Source organism: Aegilops tauschii, chromosome 1, assembly GCF_002575655.3.
Source record: "Aegilops tauschii subsp. strangulata cultivar AL8/78 chromosome 1, Aet v6.0, whole genome shotgun sequence".
Lineage (NCBI taxonomy): Eukaryota > Viridiplantae > Streptophyta > Magnoliopsida > Poales > Poaceae > Aegilops > Aegilops tauschii.
The window spans coordinates 478317576-478338464 of NC_053035.3; the positions used below are offsets into that span (position 1 = coordinate 478317576).

The window sequence follows — 20889 nt, forward strand, 5'->3', positions numbered from 1 at the left end:
TCATTGTCAGCTCCTCTCAATCAGCTATGACAAACCTGCTTCAGCGACTTTCTGCCACGTTTCCTGTCAAGGACCTTGGATCACTTCATTATTTTCTTGGTATTGAAGTGCTTCCCAATTCCGGGGGAATAACTCTTACACAGAAAAGGTATGCTATGGATTTGTTGCAGCGTACTCACATGGCGAATTGCAAAGCAGTTTCAACACCAATGTGTACACATGAGAAGCTTACTCGTGACTCCGGACGTGGACTGAATGAAGCTGAAGCCTTCCGGTACAGAAGCACGGTGGGAGCCCTTCGGTACCTAACCTTGACACGGCCAGATCTTTCGTTTGCCGTAAACAAGGTCTGTCAATACTTATCATGTCCCACTGATGTTCATTGGAAAGCCGTCAAGCGCATTCTCAGGTTTGTCAAAGGAACGGTATCCACTGGTCTGACCATCCGTCGATCGCCATCAACTCTGCTAAGTGTATTTACAGATGCCGACTGGGCGGGCTGCGACGATGACAGGCGATCAACAGGCGGGTTCGCTGTATTTTTTGGATCTAACCTCATCTCTTTGAGCGCACAGAAGCAGCCTACAGTCTCGAGATCATCGACTGAGGCGGAGTATAAGGCGTTGGCAAACGGTACAGCCGAAGCAACATGGGTGCAGTCATTGCTAAAGGAGTTGCAAGTTCCTCAACCTCGAGCACCTGTTCTATGGTGTGATAATCTCGGTGCAACGTACCTCACAGCCAACCCAGTATTCCATGCACGCACCAAGCACATTAAGGTGGATTTCCATTTCGTGAGAGAGAAGGTTGCCATGGGAAATCTCGAGGTTTGTTTTGTTTCATTAGCTGATCAAGTCGCTGATGCATTTACTAAACCTCTCTCGAAGATCATGTTGACTCGATTGCGGTCCAACCTCAACCTTTGCATAGTCTGAGTTTGCGGGAGAATGTTAAACAATCGAGTCATATCTTGGCTGATTGATTTGGTTAGGATTCATTCCTATACGGCTGTGTAGATTGATCCTTATCGAAAAAGGCTTTCGTCCCCCTTTATATATAAAGCACCGATCAACAAGCACCTAGTACAAATGCACACCACCGCAACAAACGCACACACCCAGGGCAGGATACATAGGCGCTGAGCGCAACAACACCACCCCTAGCACTACCATCATGAAGAGATGAAGCTACATATGACGAACCATGTGCTCCAAGGCGGCGCCTTCAGAAAGGGTACGACACCGGAGCGCCGCCACCGCCCGATCCAAGGATCAGAGTTTCCCCTGGAGCCACATGACGGGCAATGAGAGCCGCGAGACGCCTTCAAGAAGGGAACGATCTTCGCCGCCGCCAGTCCGTTCGAAGATAGAACATGTTTTCACCTCGGCCAACACTCACCGCCACTGAACGCCACACCCCGGCAACCACGCCGCCCACACGGCCATGATTGACCGGGCAACACCAAGGCACGGGCTCTGCCCAAGAGCACTGCGCTACCACCACTAGTAGAAAAGGGGGGCTTTTGTCCCGGTTGGTAAGGGTCTTTAGTCCCGGTTTTTGAGCCGGGACTAAAGGGTCGTTACTAATGCCTCCCCCTTTAGTCCCGGTTCCGGGACTAAAGGCCGCGGCCACGTGGAGCTCCATCTTTAGTCCCGGTTGGTGTACCAACCGGGACTAAAGTAAAATTTTATGATTTTTTTTTGAAAAATTTTTTGCGAATTTTTTTATTTTCAAATTTCTGAATTATTTTAACCTCTAATCTCTAATCACCACCCCTCATCACTGCTCAATTTATCCTCTAATCTCTAATCACCCCTCATCATTTCAAATCATCTAACTTCCCGGACGGTCACCCATCCTCTCACTACTCCAGCCTGAGCACGCTTAACTTCCGGGTTCTATTCTCCCTCGTTTCCAAGTCTGCACTTGTTGTTTTCCTGACAATAGTAAGGTATCAATCCTATTAACCCTCAGGAATTTAGCTTGAGCATGAAGTGACACATTTCACTGTTTGAGTTTGAAACTATTGTTCTAAAAAACAATAATTATTTAGTAACACTAATATTTCTGGAATAATTAGTTTGACCACTGTTTGACCACATTTTGACCACAGTTTGACCAGATTTGACCAAAATTCAAAAAACTGAAATAATTATTTAGTAACACTAATATTCTAGAATAATTAGTTTGACCATTGTTTGACCACAGTTTGAATTTTTTTGCCTCTCCAGATCTTAAAAGCCCCGTAACTTTTTTTCTGTTAGGTTTTTGAGGATTTTGAAAATGTTTAACGGGGTTCCCCCGGTTAAAATCGGATGTAACTTTTCGAGTAGATGATTTTTCATATAATTTTTTTTTAATCCGAGTTCGTATGCAAAAGTTATGCCCATTTTACAAATTCCAGAGAGATTTTGCAAATAAAGTCGAAATTCATATTTGTAAATTTTCCCAACAACTAGACCACATATCACATGGGAAACTTATTTTATTTTATTTTTTTGACATTTCCATCATTTTCTTTTGTTTTTTCTAAAACTGAAAAGGCGGTCCAGGGGGGTAGACATTGCCACATTTTCTTTTATTTTTTCTAAAACTGAAAAGGCGGTCCACCGGGGGGGGTGTAGAGTTTGAAAATGGGCCCTTTAGTACCGGTTCGTGCCATGAACCGGTACTAATGCCTCCAAGCCCATTAGTACCGGTTGGTGGCACCAACCGGGACTAAAGGTCTAACCTTTAGTCCCGGTTGGTGCCACCAACCGGTACTAATGGGCATCGCACCCTTTAGTCCCGGTTCGTGGCACCAACCGGGACTAAAGGGCCCAGGTGAACCGGGACTAATGCGTGACTGAACCAGGACTAATGTGAATATTGCCCTGTGACGAAAGCCCTGTTTTGTACTAGTGCACCATCAGGACCGCCGCCCCGGCATCCAAGACCTTGACACCACCTCACCCGAAACTCGCCACCACCCCAACGAAAGAGACGAGCGGAAAGGTCCCACCTTTCGCACCCCTGGGCGGCCCCCAGCGCCGAGACCCAATAGGCCGGCTAGAACTAGCATCCACCGACCCGTCATGCTGCCCCGAGCGCGAGACGAGCTCGGTCCTGCAGCACTGAGAGGGGGACGAGGTCAGTCCTGCTGCACCGTGCGCAAGACGAGCTCGATCCTGCAGCACCGGGCGCGAGACGAGCGGTGGACCGCAGAGAGGAGAGGACCGGCCCTTTGATGGGAGTAGCGCCCGGGCGACGAGGAGATGGGGCGAAGGCCGAGACGGTCCGAACGCAGACGAGCCGACGTCGGAGAAGCCGGTCGCTGCCGCGGGCAGATCCGTCGAGCCACCGTGAAGCCGCCACGACACCGGGAGGCCACCACCGCCGGACCTCTCCATGCCGCCGCCGACGGCCGGAGCAGCGGCCACGCCCAACCACAGCCCTACCCGCGTTGCCCGGCGAGCTCCAAGCGCCGGAGCCGCCGGGCACGCACCACCGGTGCCACGCGCCGCCGGCCGACCCCCAACGCCAGATCCGGCCAGCACACATTGCCACCACCGCCACCAACCACGGCGCTGTTACCTCCATCGAACCGCACGGAGGTCCCAGCCGACCGCAGCCCAAGCCAACAGAAGCCCCCGGCACCAAGGAGCAACAGCCAGCCGCCGCCCCAGTCCGCACCAACCCCACCACCACCACGCCTCCCCTACCCCCGCAAGCAGCAGGGAGGAGACAGCCGTGGGCCTTGCTGCCCGCAGCCCCGGCCAGCCAACGGCCGTCGGCGCCAGACCCGGCCAGATCTGGATGCGAAGGACGCCGCCCCGCAGCCCCCGCACGTCGGCAAGGAGCTAGAGCGCCGCCACCCGCTGCCAAGCCGAGGGACGGCCGCCACCGCGCCGCCAGGCCCCGCGGCAGCCTGACGCCCCCGCGCGCCGTTCAGACCCGCGTCCTGCGCCGCACGCGCCAAGAGGGAAGAACGCCCCGCCGCCACCTATGCCGGTGGGGGGAGGAAGGCCGGAGGGGGAGGCCCGAGCTACGGCGGCTAGGGTTTGCCCCCGAGGACGCTCGCGGGAGCGGCTCGGGGGGTAGGCTCTATTTCGTTAGTTTTTCTTTTGAGATCCTTAGGATCTCCTGTAATCTCATGTGATCTGTTATAAACTTGGCAATCAAGGTTGCCCATGTATAAATACAAAGTAAAGCCCATGGGGATGATTACGGCAAACAATCTCTCTGACTGTTCGCATACTGGCTATGGCACCCATGTGATTGTTTTGGCCTTTTCAAGTGTGCCAGTGGCCTGGAAGACACGGCGATTTCTTTCTTTCCATAAGTTCCAGGCCATATACACCGCGAACCTAACCTGGGTTTTTTTAATCTCCTTGGGTACATTCGAGTTAAGCTTGAGCCACCACATTTTGATGGATGTTGCAGCGAGAGCAATATCAGCCATGCGTTGGTGAGACCTCGAGCAGAGAACCAAAGTTCCTTGGCATACGAACAACTGAGAAGGAGGTGCATCGATCGCAGTTTCCGGCGCTTGATCACAAAAAGGGCAGATAGGATTCTGAGGCCAGCCTCGACGTGCAAGCCTGTCTGCTGTCCAATTTCTATTCTGAAGCAGGAGCCAAGTGTAGAACTTAACCTCCCCCTCTGCCTTTGCCTTCCAAACCACTTCGAGCTGCGGTTGCGGGATACGGCCGATGAATTGAGCTTCAGGTCTACTCTCTTCTGATTTTTAACAGGAGTCAGCTGCTCGAAGGGAAGAAGCTTGGGCTGGAGTGGAGAGAACCTTGAACTCTCGTCTTCATGTCTACTCTCTTCTGATTTTTTTTGTTAGCAGTGGCGCAGAAAAATAACGAAGATAACTAGAACCACAACATGAGATTTAATTGTTATAAACGTAGTTGATTAGGGGCATCAGAAGGAATGGCCCCATTAGTAGCTATTTTTGTGCAGATGTTTATGCTTTTCAGCAATTAATAGTACATAGAAAGATGTCTGCTATCTTGTTTTAACGCAATCAGGGAGAAAGCCAGACACATTCAGCGACATAGTTTTACTTTTATCTGTTCTACTCAAATATTCAGGAAGCGGAAGCGAAAGCTGCTGCCTCAGAAGAAAAGGAGCGGCATTTCCCAAAAATAAATAAAAAAATAAATGAGAGACTGTCACAAAATTTTGTCCCGCATAACTGTTCTGGAGACTCAGGTTTGTGCGTCATTTTCTTCTGAGACTAAAAACATGTGACATTCCTATAAGTCTAACCATGGTCTTGGGGATTAGTTTCAAAGTTTTAGTGGGAAAGGTAGTTCTGTTGACATGAATGTTGGTCCTTATGCAGATTACAATTCTTAGGACAGAACACAGACAGCTGAGCCGATCTGTTGAAAAGGATAGACGAAGAGCATCTGAAAGTAGACAGTAGTACCTAGCAATTAAGGAGGAGGCGGCATTACAAGAAGGACAAGCCGAACAGCTTGAAGAAGAAGAAAATGAGCTTAGAGCTAGGCAGACAAATGAGCTGCAGGAAGCAGCAGAACACAGGGGGCTGCTTGAGAAGGTAATCAACTTATCTTGAATCATCTTCCGTAAGTAACTGGGTATACATGTTAATTAATCTGATTGCTTTGAGCACTGTACGGAGCAAGCATTTCTCCTGCCAAAATCGTTAATGTGCCCAGTGACACTTTCTTTAAAGTTAATCAAATATACTCACGTGACACAAATTTAAACTTTGGGTTTGTCTTATAATAGGATTTTGTAGGGTCAACAGTCATCTTTTACTTGTTTCTCCTACATGAACAAAATTAGTCATGTCAAAAGTCGCATGAAGTTCTCCATGAATTGTTTAATTAATGTCTCATGAAGTTGTGTCACTTCAATATAGGCGTTCTAGAAACTGACAGTAGCTGGTTATTCAATCTGGGTCGTCTGAAAGTATACCAGTTGGAGCCAAAAGCTGTTTTAGCTGATTTAATCAAGCATTATGGATGTCTGCATGTGTTTAATTGATTTTAGCACTTGGCCTGTGCAACACATCATTTCACACTGCCAAGTGAAAAATGGTGGAGCTACCAAGCTGCTGGCCACCCTGAACGTCCACTGTATTTGGCCTCAAAGAAGCCAGTTTGTTTTTGATTGTTTCCGTGAGGTGCCTGGTTACCCAACTTATGTTCAGCATCATCTAGAATGTTTATATGGACCATTTACTGCCTGTAAATGCCATCAAGACATCTCCAGTCCCATACCGGTGTTACTGCAAATTCACGTGTCATACTCGTTTATCTTAATGCCTGAAGAAGCTGATGCAATAACTTGGAATAGTTTCATGACTTAGTTTTAATCAAAAAGATGCTTTGCATGTACATGGTTTTATTATGACGTCGGGCCACCTCAAACGTTCATGATGTATGATTTATGTTTCATTTATAACCATTAACCATGGTCTAGGATATTGTATGTTTTACAACTTGTGTAAAGACGTCAGAGCATGAACTCTTGCCTTTGGGTGGGTGTTTTAGTTTTCATTTGTTCTTGCCAATAGTTGGGTTTACAGGTATTTGCATGGCAATGACTTGTTCTATTGTTGTGTCACTGCATTAATGCCACTACTGCATTACAGACCTCATTGGAATCTATTCGGAATTCCCTGGCAGAGGAGTTGGTAAAACTGACGGAACAAGTAAATCCTTGTGAACTACTTCCTCTGTTCACTTTTATAAGGCCTTGAAGACATTTCAGACAGGGTGCAAAGTAGCTCATTTTCAGTTGTCTGAAACGACTTATAAAAGTGAACGGAGGGAGTACCTACATTATATCCTTATCTATGTGGATGCTAGTTGAACTGATCCTTTTATATATGCAGTGTGAAAAGTTGCGGACTGAAGCTGCTGCTCTGTCTGGCCTAAGAGCTGACCTGGAAGCACTGAAACAGAGACACTTTCAAGCTCTAGAACTTACGGGAGAACGTGATGAAGAGGTATGGCTGCCATGCAAGCATATCATGACTTACCATCCATCGTTACTCTTTGTGTTAATGAGCTTATCACTAGATACGGAAATCAGCCAAGTCGAAAATCTTTCATCATATTTAGTTTCTGGACATAGAAGTTGGCCAGGTCGTCTTAGGAATGGACCTATGAATAAGTTTGACAATGAAGTAGTGTTTGAGTCAGTTAATTAAGTATACGACATATTATCAGTGCTACTTTCCTCTTAGAAACTGACCTATGTCGATGTTGACAATGAACTAGCGTTTGACTCTTAGCATAAGTTGCCCAATTGTTAAGTTGATCAAACTGGGTTTTGCTAGTGTATTGTTTTGTAAAATCTTACTTGCTATTTCATGCACACTTACTATATAAAAACACCGTGCTGCTTCTGCAGTTGGAAGAGTTACGAAATGGTATTGTTGACCTGAATGTCAGATCCGAGGAGATCGAGAGAGAGGAATTGAGATGAACTTGGGGAAGAAGTCGAGCTAAGAGGGCCAGCCGGCCTTGTATTACTATAAAGTGTATTAACTATATGTTGTAGGCAGTGGCTGAATTCAGAATAAGGGGATGGCTGTTATATAGCCCGACACAGCAAGAAGTAAAACAGTAATTAACTGTATCATATCCGGCGAGCAGTGCGAGCCGTCGATCCTCTTTTCACTTCCATCGTAAGCCGTCGGATAACTGAACGAAACAGTACGCTTGACGAACAGGGCTGATGCCTGACACTGAAGGATATGTACAGAGAACAAGTGGATCTTCTTGTTATCCAGGTTTGAATCATATCAGTCAGTTTAAACTCTCCTTTCCATCGTACGGACCTAATGAACCGTGTAGCCCTAAAACATCATATTTTCTTCTTCTTTTGTTCTTTTACCAGCTCCAGACATTGGGTGCTCGTGTATAGTGTGCTATTGACCAAAGACAAGAGTTTTGAAGGCTGAACAAGTCCCATCAAAACCGCAGCGAGTGTGGGAAGTTCATAGTCATGCGAGATATATTGATTTTGTGTACACCGTGACGGATCTTTGTTGTCGATTTCAGTAGGATATAGTGTGTTGTACACTTAGACTGAATAGCTTCACAGTTTTACACATTGCTTGCAAATGCTTCACAGTTTTACTCATCGTGATGGAACTTGCGAAATTCACGATACAACAGATTTTTTTTGCACCCAAGCCTTCCGGGGCCCTTGCAGATAGACGGAGAGCATCGTCAGCGTCACAGCAGGACGTCGACTGCAATGTTGTGGGTAACCACCACCACCAGCTGGGCGGTGATCGTGGAGTTTCTGCTCTTCCAAATACGCAAAGGGTGGCAATCGCCAACGTAGGCTGAAGGCGAGCAGAGGAAGGAGGGCCAGGGAGGCGAGCAGAGGTCTTCCACCGAGGATTATATCATGGAATCACATCGTCAATACACTGTACGAGGGGACCTCTGTTTGGTTGCAAGGTTTCCCGGGGGGATCCCCGCTGTTTCCCCGGGTCGAAGAACCACGAGCCAAGTTGGCCCAGGGAAATCGAGCTGGTCATTTGGACCGCATCCTTCGAGGGTAACACTGCCCGACCCACGTCTTTACCACGGGGAGGAAAGCCACGACTCGAGAGGTCGGGGAGGAAAGCCACGCCGCGAGCCTCAAGGGAGAGACGACCGAACGATGCGCCGTTGGCCAAGATCTGGTGCCCCACCTCCTCCGCCCAGGAGCTATTCCGCCGGCGACAGAAGTGATGCCCCCGAACCACCCCCCCCCCCCCTCCAGCGACGGCAACGGACCGCGGCCCTCCGCCTCGAAGCTCCGGCTCCGGCTCCGGCGACGGTTCCGTGGACGTATTCTATGTCATCTCATCAAGGGTTGGCCCCCTCCTTCGCTAAATCCTATTTGGCGCGTTTAGCGCCCGCTACAGGTCTTTCCACTGACGGGCGCATACCCCCCTCACCACGTTGGGCCGGCCCAGTTTTGACTTCTTTTTCTGTTTACTAAAACTGCAAAAAGGTGCGCCAATAAGACGCCACGACCAACCCACCACATCCTTTCACGTGATTGTTTGCTTGTTTTCCCTTCTTTTACTTCTTTTTCTTTTCCTTTTTTCTTTCTTTTTTTAAATTCGCTAATTTTTTTTCTTCACGAATATTTCTGCAAATCGATGAATTTTTCTTGAATTTTGATAATTTTTTCAAAAATTTGATGAACGTTTTTAAATCCGATGAACTTTTTTCAAGTTGATGAACTTTTTTTTGAATTTGGTGAACTTTTTCCGAATTCGGTGAACTTTTTTCCGAATTTGGTGAACTTTTTTCTGAATTCGGTGAACTTTTTCCGAATTTGATGAACTTTTTTCGAACTCGTTGAATTTTTTCGAATTGGGTGAACTTTTTCGGAATTCGATGAACTTTTTTCAAAGGACCAGAGTACATACTGTAGCAAACCAGTTCATTTTTCCAAGAAAACTAGTACGTACTGTAGCATTTTTTGAGCAAAGACAAAAAAAGTGATCGAGCGGGCAGCTTTTTTTAGGACGTCGATAACTGCCACACGTGTGGCAGGAAAGGAGACGCACCACACGACTCTAATGCAAATAGATTGCCACGTAAGTTAAAAGTTGCCATGTCTATTGCACATGAATTGCCATGATATTTACACTGAAGTTGCCATGATATATTTCAACTATTTTCTTTTACATTTAAAACTAAATTTTAACATATTATAAAACAGAGAATCAAGAAACTAGACTGGCCATGCATCATAAACTAAAATTGCCATGATACATGCACTTAAAATTGCCATGGTTCAATAAAAAAATATATTTTCATGGTCAAAATACTGGAATTGCCATCATAAAAAAACAAAAATTGCCATGATCTACAAACTAAAATTGCCACATGGCAACTTTAGTTTAAGCACTATGGCAACTATAGTGAAAACATCATGGCAACTTTTGGGCAAAAAAAAAATTTCGTCGAAACATATCAACATGGGGTCTAGTTTTGAAGATCTCGTCGAGACGGATTTAATGGTGAAAACGGATTTTTAGTTCGCTTTTTTATTTAGAAGATAAAATATTTTTAAGCCGAAAACCAAAATGATTTCTACTGATGTCACATATTCATACGTGGCAAAATGAGTGGTGATGGAGGCGTGTGGGCGACCTGCAAACATCCACACGTGTGGGCGTTAGTTTTTCCTTTTTTTATGAGCAAGCGACGCAGCTGGCGACAGAACGGCAGGAGCCCACTATCGAGCGGCGGCAGCAGCCAGCGAACGAGCAGCGGCAGCCAGCGAGCGTTGTTGGGCCAGGCCCATGCAAGCGAACGCCCCATCCACGGGCCCTACAGGCCTTTTTTCTGTGAAAAAGAAGAGGCCCATGTTAAGTTATGACTAGTAAAAAAGCCCAGTTTTTCTGTAACTTTTTTTAGCAACAGTTTTTCTGTAACTAATGAACTACTAGACTTCTGCACGGCAAAATTGCTATTGTCTTTTGCCATTGTATGAAAGAAATTGCCATTATCAAGTTTGTGCTTTCATAAATGGCGTAAAATGGAAGAAGTCATAGCAAATCTGCATCTTTACAATACGAAAAGTTGCCAACACTACGAAGTTCACAAAAAATGAAGAAGTTGCCGTGGCAAGTTTGCCAAGTTTTTGTACATCTTAGGTTGCCATGTTTTTGAACATCCTTTTGTTGCTATGGCAAGTTCGCCACATTTTTTGAACATCTTAGTGAAAGAAGTTTGCCATTTTTGTACAAACTTAATTACAAAAAAAAGTTAGCCATGTTTCTGCACATATTAACTTTGCCATGGCAAGTTTGCAAATGTTTTTGACATCTTAAATTGCATGGCAATTTGCCATGTTTTTAAACATCTATAATGTTGCCATGTTTTTGAACATCTTTAGTTGCCATGGCAAGTTTGCATGTTTTTCAACAAGTTAGTGAAAGAAGTTGTCATGTTTTTGAACAAAACTAATTAAAAGAACTTACCATGTTTTCGCACATATTAAAGTTTGCCATGGCGAGTTTGCCATGTTTTTGAACATTTTAAAATGCCATGGCAAGTTTCCCGTGTTTTTGAACATCTACAAGATCATGGCATGTATTTTATCATCTTAAGTTGTCATGGCAAAGTTTGCCATGTTTTTGAACACCTACAACTTTGCCATGGCAAGTTTACATGTTAATTAAAGAATTTTTCCATGGCATAAATGGAATTAAATTTGCCATGGAAAAAAATGGAGTACCTTTGCCAGGGAAATAAATTAAAAAAAATTACATGGCTATACAAGTATATTTACCGTGCTACATAGTTAAAATTGCCATGTTCTGGAAAATGTAAATTTGCCATCATATTTAAAACAAAAAATTGCCATGCTCTTTACAATAAAATTTGCCATGGCAACTTAAACTAAAAATTGCCATGGCAACTTAAACTAAAAATTGCCATGGCAACTTAAACAAAAATTTGCCATGATGTAGATATGTTTCCGCCTTGAAATTGCCATGGACCAAAAAAATGCAGAACATTTCCAACAAATTTTCATGGACTCTATAACAGACAGTGCTACTTGCAATGCTAGTCAATGATGGTTAGACCAAAGCCGAGTGCCTGAAATGCACTAGGAAGAACAGTTGGGAAATTGAAGACACCTGGAGATCACAACTCCAACACTAGAGAGATGGAAGACTCTTGCATCGGTGCCTACATACACTGGCCACTACAGAATTTGCCATAGCTGCAAAAAATTACACACCGTCCAGTGTCCACTGCATTTTAATGGCAAAAAATTTAGTAAAAAAATTGCCATGGCTGCAAACATACCTATTCACTGCAATTTCAGCCGAATGAAGCCGTCGTGTGGGGAGGAATGGAGCAGAAATCTCACCAGCTCTATGTCGATGGCGTCGCCCGTGATCCCTAATAAATGGCAATTTTGGATCATTTGTCATGGCAATTTTAGAGATCTCTAATTAGAGTTTTGAAATACATGGCAAAAATTTGAGAACATACATGGCAAAACGATCTATAAAAGAGTGAATGTCAATTTACCATGGTCTGAAAAAAATCATAGCAAAAACGTGGCAAATTTGCCATGGCAACTATTCACTTTTCAAAACATGGTAGCTACAATTTGTTGATGTCGAAAAATTGATGAGAATTTACTCTATTGCTGCACAAGTACAAAAAAACAACAATAATCAAACTAGACAATCAAAAAATACGAGACTTTCAAGCCATGATGCCAACTTCATGTTTACACAAAAGTTGCCATGGCAAAATCGCATGAATTTGCCGTCATTTATGAACATACATGGTAAGAACTAATCCAAAAAACATTGGTGTTTTCGTCATCAGGAGTCAAAGTAGTGTTGCTGTAGGCTAAAAATAGTAGGGATGTGGACTCATTTTTGCATCATCACAACTCAAATAAAAGTAGCTCTTCGCTTGCTGAAAGAATACTTCTCTTGTATGCTTTGTTTCTGAAGAGTAGTAACAGAGGATTCACAAACTAGGAGCAAATCTGCAACTAAATGACTACGATTATGGAGTACTGATGGAAGTGTAGAGCCATTTCAATGGGGGGTGGCGGGTGGTGGCAGAGGGGAAATAGTGGCAAAATACCTTCGGTCTCGTCGTCGTCGGTGGCTGCATTCACCCGGAGCGCGGCACACGAAAACCACGTGTAGATAGACGGCCCCGACGTCGGTCGCGTCAACACAGGCGAGCAGGCGGCGCTCGGTTCTCTTCCCGCGGCGGCACCTCGAGCCGGTCGGCGAGGAGCTTACAGAAGGAGGTTGACCCGGAGCGCGACGGAGGCCTGACGGTTATCGTCACGCGAAGACCTCGACGAGGGGGAGGTGGCCTCGACGCCCGCCACGGCGGAGCAGGTGAGCAGGCGTCGCCGCAGCGCTCGGCCTCCTCCAGGAGCGCACCTCTAGCCGGTGCCGGCGCGCGATGCAGATCTGCAAAGGAGCGGACATGGAGGCCCCCGAGGCCGGTCGCGTGTGAGATAGTCTCTCCGTCCGGTGGCGGCTGGAGAAGAGGGCGCACGGCGGAGGAGGTTGTTTTCGGGCGTCCGTGAGAGCATCTCCAGCCGCGCCCCCAGAACGGCCTCCCCAGACGGTTTATTCGCACCAGCGCCAAAAAAAAGCCCAGTCGCGTCCCCAGGACGCCGAATTCCGCCGGCTCGACCTGTTTTTGCGCCCGGCGCTCGCAGGCCGAACCCGGCGCACTGGGGGGCGCTCGGGGCTCCGGCGCAAGGAAAAAGCGTTCCTGGGGCCACATTAACAGGCGAAAAGTCAAGCCACCCGCCCAGATTCGCCTCCTACCCCCCGCGCTCGGCCGCCACCTTGCGCCACCCTGCCGATCCCGGCGCCGACCACCGCCCGTCGTAGCTAGGTAGACCATCCCCAGCCGGGAAAAAGAAGGGGTTTTGCCGAGGCAGCCTCTCCGCCGCCGCCCGGGCACCTTTTCCGGCGCTCCGGCGGGCTTGCGCCCACCTCGCCCACAAGGTGTTCGGTGAATTTCCCAGCCCGGCGATGGAATCCGAAGATGAGGAGGCGCTCGCGGCGTTGCTGGATGAGGAAGCCGAAGCCAACGTCCAGGAGCAGGAGCATCTCATGGTGCTCGCCGCCCTCGCCGGCCTGCTCGCGAGCAGTGAGAAGCCGCGGCGAGGTGGCTCGGCGCTTGGGCGGGTGAAAGCAAAGAACCGGCATCGTCTGGAAGGCTACTGCATGCTCTACTCCGACTACTTCGCCGACGCTTCATTGCACGGTGAGAAAACATTTCGGTGCCGTTATCGGATGAGCCGAACGCTTTTCCTTCGGATTGTGAATTCCATCCGGGAGTTCGACAACTACTTCAAGTGCAAGAAGGATTGCACCGGCACACTTGGATTCACCTCCATCTAGAAGTGCACGACAGCTATGAGGATGCTTGCATACGGAGCTCCCGGTGATTCACTCGACGACTATGGGCGCATGGCCGAGTCCACCAGCATAGAGTGTTTCTACAAGTTCTGTCGGGCAGTGGTGGCAGTGTTTGGACCGCAATACTTGAGAACACCCAATGCGGAAGACACTGCTCGGATCCTAGCAAAGAATGCAGCAAGAGGATTTTCTGGGATGCTTGGAAGCATCGACTGCATGCATTGGAAATGGAAGAATTGCCCATTTGCTTGGCAGGGGTTTTACAAAGGCGCCAAAGACGGTTGCAGTGTGGTGCTTGAAGCAGTGGCCACACATGACCTCTGGATTTGGCACTCTTTCTTTGGGATGCCAGGAACTCACAATGACATCAACGTCCTGCAGTGCTCCCCAGTCTTTGCCAAGCTTGTTGAAGGTCATTCTCCTCCGGTGAATTTCGAGGTCAATGGACGGCAGTACAACAAGGGGTACTGTCTAGCTGATGGCATCTATCCGAGATGGTCGACATTTGTGAAGACCATCTCAAACCCTGTGCCAGGAGGCAAGAACGCCTGGTTTGCGAAGATTCAGGAGGCTTGCAGGAAGGATGTCGAGCGGGCATTTGGTGTGCTCCAATCTCGGTTTGCTGTTGTCCGGTACCCCGCTCAGACCTGGTCGAAAGATCAAATGTGGGAGATCATGACTTGCTGTGTCATCTTGCACAACATGATCATTGAGAGCGAGCAGGAAGAGCCAGTGTTTGACACTGAACCATACTACAGGCAGGGTCCTCTAGCCGAAGTTGATCACCAGCTACCGACAACCTGGACTGCCTACCTCAGTATGCGTCAGGAGATCCGAGACCCACAGGTGCATCATCAGCTGCAGCAGGATCTGGTGGAGCACCTATAGAGGCTCAAGGGCGAGGCCGGGAATGACGTGCGATGAAACTTGAGTTTTTATTTGTTAAACTATATAATTTATAGTGAACTATTTGTTGAACAGGCCGAAACACGCCGAACCACCCCGAACTATGTGACGAAATAATTGATTTATATATTTGTATGCGAAAATTAACGCCGAAACACGCCGAACCGCACCGAATATGGGCCGATTCACGCAGATATCGGGCCGTTTTTGAGCCGAAAGCTGGGCTGAATTCGGCGCCTGGGGGCGACCGGGGGGCGACGGCTCGGTGCCGAACCGCCCCCAGCGCCGAGTTTATCGCCGGCGCACCCCAGGCCGCTCTTTTTCGGCGCCCTGGGGGGCCGAACGGCTGAAGATGCTATGAGAGAGTGGGGATCGTGGGGGATAAGGGGATAAGGTTAGCTGCTCTCAAGTCTTTTTGCTCAAGATTGGTGCAGCCCGATCTGACTGCGAGGGAGGGGCTGGGAACGTGGACGTTCGGGAGTTATCGATACCGTATATTTTTCTTCAGTTCGTACCTTCACCGTCCATGATTTGCACCACCAGTTTCATATGAATTTGTATTTTCTTGTGTGGTTCATGAACCACCAGTTCCATACGAGTTGTCTTTTCATGTGTGCTAGCTACGATTTGTTTCTGTGTACCATGCTTATGCTGCCCATACAAATTGTGAAATGTAGTCTGAAGCTTGATGCATATAGTTTCTCATGTATTTAATAAAACTTTGCACTTGTATGCACCAGACCTGTGGGTCAGTTGGTTCAGTTTCATAGTTGTGTATCTGTCCATAGTATTTTCATTGTTGACATCAGATTTCATATGTTATGAGGTACACAACACTGATTACTGATTAGATTTAGACACAAACAGATCAATATAGTTGTATGAATCAAGCTCTTGTGAGTAGGTGACATTTGTGAGCAACTATTCTGCACATTTTTTAGATAGAAATAGTAACTCGAGCACTGCTGGCCTGTTGCAGGCTTTCAACTCACTATATCATGTTGATCTTGTTGTCTTTATCGATCATTGAGAAGAAAGCAAGAAAGGTATGCTAAAGCTTATATATATTGGTTGGTATGAATTGAACCTCTAGTCAAGAAGAGATGTGTTTGGTGATGTTTATGTGCTGAGTTGTGCTACCGTTTACATGATGAATCTTTTGCTGCTGGTTCTTATTAGTTGAAATTGTATATGGATTGTCAATGCTTTTAATCCCAGTGCTTTTTATTGGTTTTTCAGTGTGCAATTTCTATCTCATATTGATAGTTGATAGAAGGGACCTTGTCACATTTGTAGGGAGCTTGCTGGTTAGAATATCAGCATATGTAGTCTTGGCACATTTGTCGTCTTCTGTAGTCCTTTAGGTTCCTATGCACACTGTAGTCTGTACTACCAACATTTAATAGGATGTACTTGCAATTCATTGATGTTGCTTTACACAAGTTTCATTTGCATTGGTCAATAGTAGTTCTCCGCTAGTGCGCAGAGAACTAAAGTATAAAAGAGGAGCTAGAACTTGTCATCCTGTATGTAGAACAGGGAACACTGTAGTACAGTTCTAGATGCATGGTTTGTAAGGCTGTTCTATCTAGCTACATGTATCTTGCTTATGAATTATTAAAATACCAGTAGTGTGTTTGGTTTGCCTGGCTGGTCAGCGATCATCGATATCTAGTGGGTGCTAATTTGTGAGTCTGACTGATAAATATTTTATCGTGTGTCAAATGCAGGTGCTCTGACATTAGAACCATTTTGCTTTGTCCGAAGACGTCGTGTTCAGTTGCTTGGTGCCTTTTGGTTCATTGGTTTTGGCACTCGAGGACTACATAGATTTTCTGAAGCAATCTGCAAAATTAGTTGAAGAGGTAAAGGAATCGAAGCAAGAGGACTTGTACTCGATTGGAAATTGTGTTTCTGCGCTAGAGATAATTGAAGAGCTATCTGTTTCAGCAAAAGCAAAGGCGCTGCGGCTTTTCAAATGCCCAATGAATAGAGAGATATTCATCAATACCAAGAACTTAGGCTTTTCTGGTTGAAGGAGGAGATTACTGCAATGGAGAGAACATAGGGTATTCATTCTATGCTAGCTAGACATCCAATGGTTTCTACTAGGCTTTCTTTGCTATGTATATACTAGCAGTTGTCTCTAGTTAACTCCCGTGACAAATATACTCCCATCGGCCTCTACTAGATAGTAACACCTGAACGTTCAGTGGATACTTAATTAGGTCTTCAAGCTAGTGGATCTATCCAAGGAAGCTTCCGAGCTCTGTACCGGAACTTGGCAGCACATGTCACCTTTTTGTAAATTCAGTTCAGTTTGTTCTGGATTCTGTTCATCCTTCTGTTGAGAATGTTAAACGGAAAGCAAAGCACATGTGAGATGCCTGAGTATTGAGGAGAAAAGGCATGTGTTTCTGCTTTGCCGGGAGAGGCATGTAGACACTCCAGACTTGGTTATATTCTCTGTGCAATCTCGGCAAGAAGCACCATGCACAACTACAACTTGAAACAAACAGTTTGAAATAGGAAGCTCCCAGTCATATCAAATTTTGGTTGATAATATTTCATCTTAATCCGTTTGTACTAAAAAATAGTCTATTGAAACTGTGAACTGGTGCTAACTTAATTTTTTTGTGTAGTTCAGTCAACATCAAGATGCAGTACCTGATGTCGATGAGGATGCGGAGTGGAGAAACGACTTGAGTAGGGCTAGTGATCGCCGCCTTGCAGTTCATCTAATTCGAAAGTATCTCTTGCCGTGGACATGGCAAGTGATAATTCATTTTGTTGTTGTCGTGAACAAATTTGAATGATGATGGCACATGAAAACGGTTTCGACCAACGCTCGATCTGAATGAGATGTGGACCGACCGGTATCTGAACCCTTGTGAAGTGATGGCTATTGGTCGTAATAATTCCAAAAAATCTAGTTTACATAAATTCTGAGATTTTATATGTGTTTGTTTTTTCAGAATTATTCGTGGAATTCTTATCTATGGTCCATTGTTATCTGTAGAATTTTGTATGAAGGATATGAAATTTTGTAGAAATATATTGTTATATGTGTAGCAAAGTCTGTTATGATATGTGTTAATTTGAGGGATTTCCTTCCCTCCCCCTTCTTGCCGTTTGGACACCTGGGCAGTGGGGAGATCTCCCACGTGGTGGGAGGGATATCATGAGCACAGGAAAATCCCCGTAGGGGTTGATTGCCCTGGTTTTTTCCTACCCAACAACCAAACAAGGCTAATTGACGCGTTCACCGCCGGGTTTTTTCTTTCGAGAATCGTTCACCGCCGGTTAAGCTGCTTGGCGCTCGCAGTCCCTCCTGCATGGTCCGGCCCAATAAAACCGACTGTGCCTTTCGTTCGCTCAGTTTTGTTTTCCTTTTTTTTGAGCTGCTTGTTCGTTGGATCAGTTGATCGGTCAACGTTCGCTAAAAAAAAGTTGATTGGTCAAACGTTGATGAGTAGACCTGGTTGATCGCGATTAGTTACTAGTTCATGAAAATGAAAATAATTTTGAAATTTGAAAAAAGTTCAAAGACTTCGAAAAAAGATTGTAATTTGGAAAAAGTTCACAAAATAATAAAAAATCCTTGATTTTAAAAAGGAAACAATTTTTAAAACAAAGTTCACCAATTTTGAAAGAAAAATATTCACAAAATTTAAATAACTTCATCAAATTTGAAAATAATTTGCTCAACTTTGAGAAAGATCATCGAATTTGGAAAAGGTTCATTTAAATTTGAAAAATTTCATTAAATTTGGAAAATAAATTAACCCAATTTGAAAAATGTGCATCATTTAAAAAACCATCAATTTCAGGAAAATGTGCGCCGATTTTGAAGAAATTTTCACGAAACTGAACAAAAATCATCGATTTTGAAAAAAAATCATGCATTTAAGAGAAGAAATAGAAACACAAAAATAGAAAAAGAAAAAAAGAAAGTGAATTAGGAAATTAAACATAAAATAGTGCATTTTTTCACTGTTGTATATTAATAATAAAAAGAATCTTGCACAGGATGTCGGGTTGCCCAGTTTGTTTGTGTGATCCGTAGTAAATCGTGAACGGCGCGGTTCAAATCCCGTAGGGCGCACGTTTTTTGCACTTTTAAAACAGAAGAGATAAGAGTGAATTGGCCGGTCCAGCGCAAGAGGGGGGGGGGGGCGCTGTGCGCTCGTTTGTAAAATATGTTGGAAATATGCCCTAGAGGCAATAATAAATGGTTATTATTATATTTCTTTGTTCATGATAATTGTCTATTGTTCATGCTATAATTGTGTTATCCGGAAATCGTAATACATGTGTGAATACATAGACCACAACGTGTCCCTAGTAAGCCTCTAGTTGACTAGCTCGTTGATCAACAGATAGTCATGGTTTCCTGACTATGGACATTGGATGTCATTGATAACGGGATCACATCATTAGGAGAATGATGTGATGGACAAGATCCAATCCTAAGCATAGCTCAAAGATCGTGTAGTTCGTTTGCTAGAGCTTTTCCAATGTCAAGTATCTTTTCCTTAGACCATGAGATCGTGCAACTCCCGGATACCGTAGGAGTTCTTTGGGTGTGCCAAACGTCACAACGTAACTGGGTGACTATAAAGGTACACTACGGGTATCTTCGAAAGTGTCTGTTGAGTTGGCACGGATCGAGACTGGGATTTGTCACTCCGTATGACGGAGAGGTATCTCTGGGCCCACTCGGTAATGCATCATCATAATGAGCTCAATGTGACTAAGGAGTTAGCCACGGGATCATGCATTACGGTACGAGTAAAGAGACTTGCCGGTAATGAGATTGAACAAGGTATTGGGATACCGACGATCGAATCTCGGGCAAGTAACATACCGATTGACAAAGGGAATTGTATACGGGATTGATTGAATCCTCGACATCGTGGTTCATCCGATGAGATCATCGTGGAACATGTGGGAGCCAACATGGGTATCCAGATCCCGCTGTTGGTTATTGACCGGAGAGGCGTCTCGGTCATGTCTGCATGTCTCCCGAACCCGTAGGGTCTACACACTTAAGGTTCGGTGACGCTAGGGTTGTAGAGATATTAGTATGCGGAAACCCGCAAGTTGTTCGGAGTCCCGGATGAGATCCCGGACGTCACGAGGAGTTCCGGAATGGTCCGGAGGTGAAGAATTATATATGGGAAGTCCAGTTTCGGCCACCGGAAAAGTTTCGGGGGTTATCGGTATTGTACCGGGACCACCGGAAGGGTCCCGGGGGTCCACCGGGTGGGGCCACCTATCCCGGAGGGCCCCATGGGCTGAAGTGGGAAGGGAACCAGCCCTTAGTGGGCTGGGGCGCCCCCCTTGGGCCTCCCCCTGCGCCTAGGGTTGGAAACCCTAGGGGTGGGGGGCGCCCCACTTGGCTTGGGGGGGAAGCCACCCCCCTTCCCCCTTGGCCGCCGCCCCCCCATGCAGATGGGTTCCAGGGCCGGCGCCCCCCCTCCAGGGGGCCTATAAATAGTGGGGGGGAGGGAGGGCAGCAACAGATCAGCCCCTGGCGCCTCCCTCTCCCCCTGCAACACCTCTCCCTCTCGCAGAAGCTTGGCGAAGCCCTGCCGAGATCCCGCTACTTCCACCACCACGCCGTTGTGCTGCTGGATCTCCATCAACCTCTCCTTCCCCCTTGCTGGATCAAGAAGGAGGAGACGTCGCTGCTCCGTACGTGTGTTGAACGCGGAGGTGCCGTCCGTTCGGCACTCGGTCATCGGTGATTTGGATCACGGCGAGTACGACTCCATCAACCCCGTTCATTGGAACGCTTCCGCTCGCGATCTACAAGGGTATGTAGATGCACTCCTTTCCCCTCGTTGCTAGTATACTCCATAGATGGATCTTGGTGATGCGTAGGAAATTTTAAAATTCTGCTTCGATCCCCAACAGTGGCATCATGAGCCCGGTTTATGCGTAGTTACTATGCACGAGTAGAACACAAAGCAGTTGTGGGCGTAGATGTTGCCAATTCTTCTTGCCGCTACTAGCCTTATCTTGTTTCGGCGGTATTGTGGGATGAAGCAGCCCGGACCGACCTTACACGT

General features: G+C 46.3%; 1 long non-coding RNA gene across 1 annotated transcript; it reads left to right on the forward strand.

Moving 5' to 3' along the window:
• The first annotated feature begins 17252 nt into the window (after nucleotides 1-17252).
• LOC120968891 (uncharacterized) lies at nucleotides 17253-17940 on the forward strand. Its single transcript, XR_005763207.3, has 2 exons — nucleotides 17253-17370; nucleotides 17458-17940. It is a non-coding gene; the product is annotated as an uncharacterized lncRNA (long non-coding RNA).
• Nucleotides 17941-20889: the final 2949 nt, after the last annotated feature.